Raw genomic sequence first — 11,208 nt, forward strand, 5'->3', positions numbered from 1 at the left:
CAATTTTCCAGTGACTGCCCTCCGGTAAAACGTTCTGAAAAATAAAAACTCGTATGCTGAATCTAACTCATTGATTGCCATCTTTTGGTAACGAAACCATGCTCGCCAATGCTACATATATTTACATGCTTACTCTCAGGTGTGTCCATGTGACAATTGTGACATGGACGTATTTTATATTTATCTAAAATCATTGACTAGATTTGATTTCTTCAGAGAAATACATAGCGTGGATAATCAGAAAATACGAATATGCTGGAAAATACTACGATGTGTCTTCATGGTCGTTAACCATTGTCGAGATAAAAAGTCACAAGGCCATCTGTTGAACACTTCGGGCACCAGATAACTCTGTCATACAGACTGACGAGCGAATGAGTGTCAAATTGTCTCGTCCCACGGTTCTGCGCGATTCCGCTCTCACTGGCGGCGCTCTATTTGTGACATCCTCCGGCGGCGCTATCTGTGACGTGTGTCTCTGTATCTGCGGACCACTCGCCGCCCTTGCACTCACCGCGGCGGCTCGGATTCGCCGCCGGCGCGCCGGAAATGAGCCGCCGGAACCGTCTAACGGCGCGTGGAGGCCCACAAAGGGTCGCCTGTCGCCGCCGTGGCTCGCCATCATCCCTTTTACGCTCTCAGTTTATCTGTTAAAAGCCGCGGCGATAGCGGAGAAGCTCTAATTCGCAGCGGCGGACCGACCGTGCCCGGCGCCCGTCCAAGAGAGAGCCTGTCGCCATGGGGCAGTGCATGGGGTCCGTTCTGGAGCTGGGCACGGGAGGGCACATTAGGTACGAATGCAACCTCTGGGTTCGCGCTGTTTGGAGCAGTGAGGAGTTGAGTGATTGGCTACATGCGTGTATGCGTTTGACAAACGGTTGTAGTTATATTCGATCATCCATCAATGAAGGCAGATCGAATGGTCGATGTCGTCACATGTTCCTCTTTGTACCCAGCTGAACCAGTTGATGTTTATTTCGCTCGCGGTCAGAGTTAATCAGCTCAAGCCCTTTGATTACACTGATGGAACTATTCCGGCCAAGCAGCGAATGGATCCAATGATGTCTCACGGGAGGCAGGCAGTGAAGCAATCAATGTTTCGATTAAATACCACAGATTAACAATGGCTGTTCCAGCGATATTCGATTACTCTACTTGATAACGTCCTTCTAACCCACGAGTATATTCTGAGTCAGGAATCTCATGAGCATTTACATCTACACATACATTTTCGTTAAAATGACACCTCTATTTTTAACATTTGGTTGTTGTCCTGTGACCACTCTACATATTCCCCAAAGCTGAATTATCTTGGGCAGAACGCCAGTTGCTGATGATACGAAGAAGCGATATGGATATTTACATCGTAACTACTTTGATGTGCTTAAGACCCATTAGATATCGTGCTCTTTCATGGTTCATATCCTGTAATGGTGTCTGTCCATCAGCCATTGAATTATTGACTTCTTTGGGCTGCTGCGCTGCTGTAAAGAATCCGGCCCGGCTCCGCAGCGCGGCGTGCGCAGATCATCAATCTTCCGTTCTGGCACGACAGCATTTCTCACAGTCGGGGCGTATTGACTTTTTATCCATCAGGCAAGAAGCTCCGGGGGACCAACACAATATGGTGGAGGAGGTGCGACCCGACCGCGACTGGGCTGGAGTCCGGACTGAGAGGAACACGCGACCGAGACCGGCCGGAGTCCAGACCGGCCCACTGGGAGACCTGCTCCACACACCGCCCGGAGTCCAGACTGGCCGGCCGAGAGACCTGCTCCACGCACCGCTGAGAAACGTGCGCCGGAAAACACCTCCGACCGAGGATATTAAAGGCCATAAAATGTTACAGATGGGCCAAACTCCTACTTTCTCACCTTATGAAGTGATTTGATGACTATATGGTGAGATGATGTTCAAAATCGTTTTGACGTAATTCATAAACGCATTTCCTGGCCGCCTTCTTCCCGATTCTCTGTTCATCCCTTCCCTCCGAGTAATTTTACAACAGCTCGCTTCGTCCGTCCATTCACAAGCTCCGAGCAGTTAGCTCTGTTCGTTTCTCAGTCTCAGACATTTCGACCCGTCCGTTCACGGCCTTCTCGCAGTTCGTCTCGGACATCCATTGCCTGTCAGCCGTTGGTTCTGCCATTTGTTCAGCTCTGCACTTCCCCAATGCTGCGCTGCCGAACTTACGCCGGTTCGTCCTGCTTGGTTTTTTGCTCTTTTATTTAACTCTTCGCTGTGTTTTTGATCAGTTCGTTGCTGTTTATTTTTTGCAATGCTATTTGGCGATTCGCGATAGCACCTATCGAATGTCAGCTAACATCAGTTCATTCTCAGATAGCATTTTTATTCTCTTTGTCGTGTTTATTAGCCTAGTTAGTGTACAGCAATCTTTACACGTTCGCTGTTCGTTTTCTCACGGAAACTGGCACCTGTCGCACGTTTTTTCAGCTCCTGCAGTTTTCTCCTTGTCGTTGCCCATCAGTTTGGCGCAGCTTACAGTGTGTTTGGTATCCACCAGCAGTCAGCGTACAGCCATGCGTTCATTTTCTTGTCATTGTTGGATTGAATTGCCCTGCCGGTGTAACTATTCACATATCGCTGCTGAGTATGTTTACTGCTCGCATCTCCCTGTCTATTCGCTCCGTGTCGGCGTGTTTATATCCCGCTCAATCGCTTTGTATCGGCTCGCTAACAAATCGCTACCGATGCTGTTCCTGTCAGTTTGTTAGCCATATCTCCAGTGAATCGCTCCTTGCCGGTGTGTTTGCATCTCGCTGCAAAATCGTCCCTTTACCGGCGAATTCACATCTCTCCACCGATTCTCTCCGTGCCGCCGCTCCATCAGCCGTGCCGCTACCGGCGGCCGATATATGAGCAGCCGGCACTGCAGGCCCCAGTCCCGATAAACAGCTCTGCAGACGGATAAACAGGCGCGATCGGTGCTCGGAGAAGGTCTCTCTGCACCGGCTCTCCAGGGAACGGCCGCCGCTGATAATGGGATTAACGGTGAAATGAAGACCCTGTAGTCGCTTTAGATATGGTCACTGACTGAGGATAGCGAAAAGAGTAGTTGGCGATTATACTAGAAGTTTCAGGCGGCTTTTGAAAAAGTACCGTACTAATTACCGATGCCTAGGATGGATGTCAGGTGAATTTAACAGCATGATTGAAAGCATCGTTCCACTTTTCACCGGGCGTTACACGCACGTGTATAACCACCTTGTTTTGGCAGGCAAAGCGATGTTTTGCCAATGATGGGTAGTCATGGAGTGTGCGATTATGCTGATTATTATTAATTCATATCGTGCAACCTCAACAGAGCCCATTCCGATCGGTTCACATGTATGTACATAGAGGTCACTGAGGCGTTTGGCGAAGCATATTGCAATGAAAGATGAATTGGCTTATGCACGAATTGATAAGTTACAATCTTTCTCATTTGGAAACCCCTTTGATACGAAGATCACTGAATATGCATATTTGTCATTTCGTTTGATCGTGCGATCCACACTTAGGCACCAAATCAAAGTTGAAACTAAGTTGTCGCCTAGCCGTCTCTTTATTGGCAGCATTGATGCGTTTTTCTGCAGGTGGGATGTCTTCAGCCACATAATAATGCAATAGACCTAGCAATATGCTGAGTAGTGAGTATCAGGATCAATTAATATCCTTCATAGAACCCAGACATGAAGCTCTCAATGTGAAATGAAAACCCGCTATTTGCACAACAAAGAAAGTTTTGCAGCATCGGTTCCAGTACTAAAGTTGAGCTATAGACCATAAATACTGTAAGTAGGTACATACCACGATGCGAGCACCAGTCTGGCGACTTTCCAAATTCTTAGTTACGCATTTTTTTTTTTTTTGCTTCCAAGACGTCTCCCTCAAACCTGCAATCAACGATAGCGGTAGGCCAACTAAATTCCCAGGGATTGAATCATCAGCGTTTTGAACCGAGCCAGTTAATTGAGGGATCTAAATGCAAATCACGCTAAGAAAAGCAGACTAAAAAGTTGGGCCATAGTTTGCAGTTGAGGCTATGGAAAGATTTGCATTCATCATACAACTGTTAATTACAGACAGGAATAGTCTATGAGCAAGCTTCGAGTAAAATTGTTTGGTGCCAGGGTATTACGGGTCTTTGTTGTATAATGTGTTTGATTTTGTAGAAATGCAACGAATACATACAATAATGTTTTCACATATTATACCTTGAGTTTTTCTTACATATTTACGGTAACACACTTATGCTAAACTTGCCCGGCTGAAATATACAAAAGTCGCAGCCTCGTAGAACGCCATTGTCGCCGAGTATCACAAATCCACTGGAGACATCATTAGCTTCACTTCAGTACCAACAAGGCGGTGGCTCCTTGAAAAAGCTGATCCGGTTCCACACTATGCAACCTAATTTCCGCCGGCCGCCTTGTTCTTTAAAGCTAATTTGCACTTGAAAGTGTGTGGATTTAATTACGGAGGACATGGCGACACACTGGAGACGGCGACTCGTCGGGCGACAAAATAAGACGGCCACGACCAGACGAGTTTGGGAGGTCAGTTTGAGGAAAGGAGCTTCCGGATAGGCGGGGGGCTAGGCAAGGAGTCTGGGATATGGGGGCGAAACAGAGTGGCTGATGGAATGAGAGAGGCGAATTGTTGAGAGTTGAGACATACCTACGCAAAACTCGCAGAGATTTGTGAGGGCAGGTGGGATGAGATGTGTAATGAGTCTTACAATTCCTGAGTGCGATGCTTTTCAGTTCTAAAGGAAGCAGTTGGTTTCGGAGTTTATTTTACTTCTGCATGCATATCACGCCCCGGCCAAGCAATGGTATAGCCGGCGAGAGCCGCACCACCACAGCTGGGGCAGCAGTGTGGTGCCCGAAGGGCCGGGGAGGGGGGAACTGCGGACAGTGCACCACCGGGACCGTCATCCGTCAGGCTGATGAATTGATGACGCGGCCGGCACCCGTTCTCGCATGCAGCGCTATGCAGATGACATGCAGATGAGACGTGCGGCTCGTTACCCAGACTTCCCTACATCGGTGATCGAAAACGGCACTCCAATTAACGGTAATTCCCGCTGATCAGCGCATAATTATACCGGATCCTTCTTCATTGTTTGATATATGGGACGGGATCATGGGTGCGTTCACCATAAGCGCGCATGGTTTAAAGGTGAGAAGGAAATCTGCACTCTGCTGTTTGCTGATGCATCTCAATGAGCTGGTAAGAATAATTCCAGCTGGAAAATGGTAAGATGCTGTTGCTGATATCGGAAGCTGAAATGCTGTTTGAGCGCAATGGAGATTTCTGTGCGTCAAAATGAAAAAAAAGATGTCCGAATTACATGTATGTCAACGAGTGCTTCTTGCTAAATTCACATGAACATCGCAGTGGATTCCCCCAGGCAATCTTCATGAAACCTTTCAGCGCGAGTCACGGTGGCAGCAGAGTCCCACATGAGAAAATGGGATCTACTCAATTGGCTTATCCAATATCTGTCAGATGCACACCGATTTTATCCTATCTGAGGAAAATATGCGTATAATCTAGTCAGGAATCTGGTTTGCTGCCAGCTTTCCCGAAAAGCGTCTGCTCTCCGGAAATTCCGACATATCTCAGGCTCAGTCCTCAGCCATTCCAGCAATATACCCGCCTGCACTGGCAGTGCACTGCTGGCATCAGTAATCCAGCGAGAATGGCGAGCCATCAGGAATGCTAAAAGTGACTGGCGACACCGTAAATTGCATTTCTCTAACTGGATTGCGGTGTGACCAGATAGTCTCCACATATCCTGCCGTCCTCTGTTCCTCTCCCCAGCTCTCTCTCTCTCTCTCTCGCTCTCTCTCTCTCTCTCTCTCTCTCTCTCCCTCTCTCTCTCTCTCTCTCTCTCTCTCTCTCTCTCTCTCTCCTCTAACCGGCGTCCCTGCAGGGTTCAGCAATGACCTCTCCCTGCTCTGTCCCACGGAGACTGGCCACGGGGACTGCCGGCGGCGTCCCCTGGGGAGACGTCCCCTACCCTCGACCTCGGCGGAAGAGAGGGAGGGGAGGGGGACCACGCCCTCGGGGACACAGCGGTCACGCCCGAAAAGCCACCCGATCTTGGCCGGAAGGATGGTCACGGCGGCAATTAGCGAGTGGACGGAACAGGGTATGTGGGCCACGGGAGAGAGACCTTGCAAGACCGGGTCGGCTCGGCCGCGTCACTTGGGGTCTTTGATAATGACGAGAACATTATATCAATTTGATAAATGTGCAGTGTTTGCTTTACATGTTGGTCGAAAGCATACAGATTGAAAGCATACATATTTTAGGAAGCGTCGCATCGCTCTGTCCAAGCGTCTAAACTGTTACCCGCTGTCCGTCTTGCGCAAAGACATCTCAAACCAAAATTAAATGTCTACAGCAACGTATGGTATGTACAATGTACATATAATAACCGGTGACCACGGAAGCCTCTTAAACATATGTAGACATTTTCCACTTTCATTGATCCCATCATCGCAGTACCTCGTCTGTTGTCGGACAGTCCCTCTGGCCCCGGCCTTGTGTCGTGTCATGGAGAGGAGCGCGGGGGCCGCCGCTGCGCCGGGCCGGGCCGGGCGGGTCGATCGCTTTTAGACTAATGAGGGGACAGGGAGCGGATCCGGCGACTTCTGACCGCGCGGGCGTCACTCCCGCTCCCAGGGACGCTGGTGGATGGTCCCCGATCCGAATCGAGTCAACTGTGAGCCACAGCTCAGGGGCTTCGACTCCGCTTGGTAGAAATGAAGGAATAGCGGGAGAAGCTAGAGTCAGTGACTGAAAAGGCTTCCGGTTGTTGCAAGAAATAAGAACAAAGTGCAAGAAACGCGTCTTTGAATCAAGCTCGTTGTATTCGAGCATTCGACCCCCGTTAAGTCTAAAGTAAGAATCAGTATGTTTTGGCTGATACATACTCAGTTGGGTAAGATGATTGTGAGGTCGTATGGAACTAAGCTCAGCGATTTTGAGCTCGTTACAGTTGAAAGCATTAATAGAATACCGCCTTTTATTTAGTTTTCTAGTGGTTCAGTAAGACACTCAAGGGCTCTAGTTTAGAAGCTCTCCATCCAGCTCAGAAATGAACAAATTCAATATTCACGTGTGCTTGAGCGTCTTGTCTTGCAGCTTAACGAGAGATTAGAATCATAGTCCAAATGCATTTATAATGTATGTTAAGAGGCTTTCAGCGCGCCACTGTCTGGTGTTTAGCGAGTCCACACGTTAAACGTCACCTGTTCTGTGAACAGCGGCCCGGCGCCGAGGTATTTAGCGGCACGATATGTCAGACTCGACGTGGAGCGGCCAGGTCTTAGAGACCGCTTCGGTTTAATCTGCCCGGTCCTAGCCGGCTCCGGGTGGGGCAAATTGCCACTACATAAACCAAATGGTCCATTTACGTGGCCGCGGTCCCGTCCTGCCTGTGGCCGCCCTACCACCTTGCCAGTGGGCTGGAGAGGGAATGTGGCTGCCCTGCCATCTTGCCAGAGGGATAAAGATAGGGGAGAGGGTGTGGACGAGCGGTAGGGCGAGGGGAAGAAAAGAAATGGTCTGCGCTGCCGATCTCCTCCGCTAAACACGTACTTGTGCGGCGGGGTCGGGAGTACCCGTAGGGTGTCTGTTATGCTCCCTTCTGTTCAGAGGTGAGTGGCTGCCGTCGGAGCCACCAATAGCGCTGATGAGCCTCTAGATCAGTGGTCGGCAGGTCATTCGGGGTCGTGCCCCCTTTTTGGGCGCCAGGCAGGGCCATTACCCCCACCTACCAGACCCCATTGCTGACACAACTATGTTTACTGAAATTCCATACCGTCCTGGAACTCTTTGGGTATTTGTGCATTTCCAATGCATCAAATTTAAAACATGACACTACCTCCACAAAACATTTAATGCCTATATCTCATTAGCGGCGGAACACCTTCAATTAAGGGGGAGGGGGGGGAGCACTGCCGACTTTTGGTCCCATTCTTTCCATGCAACGCCCATAGGGCTAATGTTAAAATGCAAAAATCAAAGGGTGCACGGTGCCCCGGTGCCCTCCCCGTTCCGCCGCCTATGCTATATCCCATTTAACCCTTGTACGTATAGGGGCGGCGGGTGGTTTTTCGTTAAAAGCTCACGTAAAAGGCATTGGATCACGACCAAATTGTACCCTCGAGCCCATCATTTTTTTTTTCACCAGCCCGGAAAATATCATGACCTGAGACCAGTTTTACCAACAGAAAAATAACCGCCTGCCGGAATTTTTGCCTCAAGACCGCTTCACATACGGAGCGTAAACGCGATGGGCTCGTAAGCGGATAGGGCTTTACCGTTTACGCTCCATATGTGAAACGATCTTTAGGCAAAAATTCCGGCAGGCGGCTATTTTTCTGTTGGTAAAACTGGCCTCTGGACCCATAATGACCGTTGGCTTATGAGCTTTTTCTGGAGATCATCTTGAGCCATAAAATCTCACTTCAAGAAGTTATAGCGGGTCCCGATTTTCTCGACACTTATCATTGCCCTCTTGAATGAGACGGAATGACCAAGGACCTTAAAAATGGGCAGCAGCGGCTTCCTATGGTCACGGGTAGCCCGCTCGTCTTTTTTATGCACAGCTCCATATCAGAGTCCGAGAGGCCGCGGGGGTCCGATCGACCCCTCCCCCTTACGTTAGCGGCTGTTGAAACGCCAACAGACGGGCGACGGTTAAAAGTTGCAGCTGCTTTTGAACGACTGTACGGAGGGGTGAGATGGTGAGGCGAGCAGGTACGTGAAAATTGGTATCTAATCAATAGTGTGCTGTGCCTTTGGCCTGGGCTAACCTTTGAACCCTGGGATGCAACAGTCACGATGGCTCCATCACTGGAGCTACAAACTCTAAAAAGATAGGCTTTCTCAGAATCCCTCATTACCCCCACCGAAAGGGCTCCATTACCCCCAAAGGGGGCATGCCCCACCATTTGCCGACCCCTGCTCTAGATGAACAGACGCAGAGTCATCAACGTCCTGGGAAAGACTGAGCAAACGTCTCCCAGGGATAATAGAAAGAATAGAAAGGAAAAAGCTAGTGTGTTAATGCATACCTAACATGATGTTTGTGCCGTTTGAGGTTTCCTTCTCGTGCTTTCGGTAAAACTGGTTGAAGTTAAACAAAAATAGATGCTTATAACCGAATATTTAGTCTCATAAATTCGGTTTCGTACAGCAAGACACTATCAAGTATCAACCATAACAAAGTTACGCGCTTTTCAGCGTACGAATCGACATTCCTGTTCCTCATCTTTTCCTGCTTCTGTGATCAACCGGATCCGAATTATGTGCCTCGTGGTATAAATAAAAGATAAACAGGCGTCCCCGGGGGAACTCCTGCGGGCCTGCGGGCTCATTCTCTCGACGCAGGCATGTTTGTGGTGTGGTAATTACTCTGGGGATACGGCCCAGTCTCCTCGGCTCGGCGTTCGATTACGGCCGGCTTCCGCCGAGCGCGCCGGCCCGGTATAGACGGCGGAATGGCCTCTGCCGGTCTCCATTCACCGCGCACGGCGCTCCCAGATATCGGCGGAGAAACCACCGCAGGGAGAGGAAACCCGCCGCGCCGCCTCCGACAGCCAGACAGGCCAGATGAGGGTAGTTTATGTTTACTGTGAAACTTGGGTTCTAACGCCTCGCAGACAGTCGAGCTCGAACAAAGCCGGTGCCATTTGGCGTCTGCCGGTTTCTCCGTGGGGCGAAGACAGCTGATCCGGCGGCTGGCGGTCCAGCCGGTCTGTTCCCACCGGGCCGGTCAGCACCGGCGGACGAAACTGCGTCGACCTGAGCCGCCGCCGCCGCCGCCGCCGCCGCCGTCTGCGGACAGCTGGATCGGGCGGCGATTTAGGGTCGGCGCCGCCGCCGCCGCGAGCAGCTGCAGTTGGCGCCATTTTTAACCGATTTGATGGTGCGCCCCCGGCAAACATTTCGATAAATAGCGGGAACGGCTGGCGACCTGTCACCGTCCGGAGGTCGGCAGATCGTATCGGCACCGGCCGCCGGGGGTGCCCCACGTGGGGTGAGGGGAAGGGGACCAGGGAGACATTGAGAAATAGTCACTTTGTTCCTGCACTGATCTGAAGTCTTTTGTTGAATGGTCGGTTTGTTGTGAATTTGGTGAACTTGTTCTACAGTAAAATTTGCATACAATATGAAGATATATGCGTATACGATATGCAAAGGTACGCTTTCATTCAAATCCGGCAGGCATGCATGTATGGCAATTTCTGATTCCTTCTGGCAGGTGGTCGCGACATGCGTTTTTTACAGCTCAACATACGCATATGACTGCAAGGATGATCTCGTAATGCAATGGACATTGAACATTCTAAGATATTGGAATGTATAAGATGGGATAATTTGGGGTATCCTTTTGAATCTTTTCTTATATGAAGGCAGAATCTTTTCAAATCCTCTGAAATATTCGCTCGATTATTGTCGAAGCCCACATTTTGTTGAAATGGCTCATTGGAAATAAATTACTAGGTCGTAACTTGAGACGGCGCACTCGAATTCCTCTATCCTCCCGCGCTTATCGCCGAAAGGAGTGGATTCAATTTCCAAGTCATCCCTTTGGTGACGCCCTGCAGATCCACTTTTGGTCCAGCACGTTCTCTGGGCTGTGGAACGGAGCAGTTTAATATCTCGCCGCATACTTCTCTGGAATAGCATAGCGAATAGCGATCATTACGTGTATTCCACTTAGCATGTTTCTGATAAATGAAGTGCATACAAAATCGACATCACTGGATGCAAGTATGCTGCGAGAAACCATTCCCAGATACAGCGATCTTACACAAAATCTTCTCAAGGCATCACGAGGTATGTATCATCGGTAGGTATGTATTGCATGCAGTTATCCTATGCAATGCGTATACAAGCATAAGTAAGGCCACTTTTCCATGGAGTGACTTGTATATTTTTGTATATATTCACGTCGATATTTAACTATTCAGCATTGCGCAATACCAAAGCGTCATGCCCCACGAGGCCAGCAGTCCTTCCATTACGTTTCTGGGCCCGTTGTTGTGCATCCACATACATTGCATTGATTTTAGGCAGTCTGTAGTCTCGGTGTATCATGTTAAGCTGAAGTGTTTGCAACCAAATTGGATAGTGTTCCGAGCCAAACATGTTGATCTGACGTGCAGCTGCTATCGTATTTTG

This window comes from Amphibalanus amphitrite, unplaced genomic scaffold, assembly GCF_019059575.1.
Source record: "Amphibalanus amphitrite isolate SeventyFive unplaced genomic scaffold, NRLGWU_Aamphi_draft 000684F_arrow, whole genome shotgun sequence".
Lineage (NCBI taxonomy): Eukaryota > Metazoa > Arthropoda > Thecostraca > Balanomorpha > Balanidae > Amphibalanus > Amphibalanus amphitrite.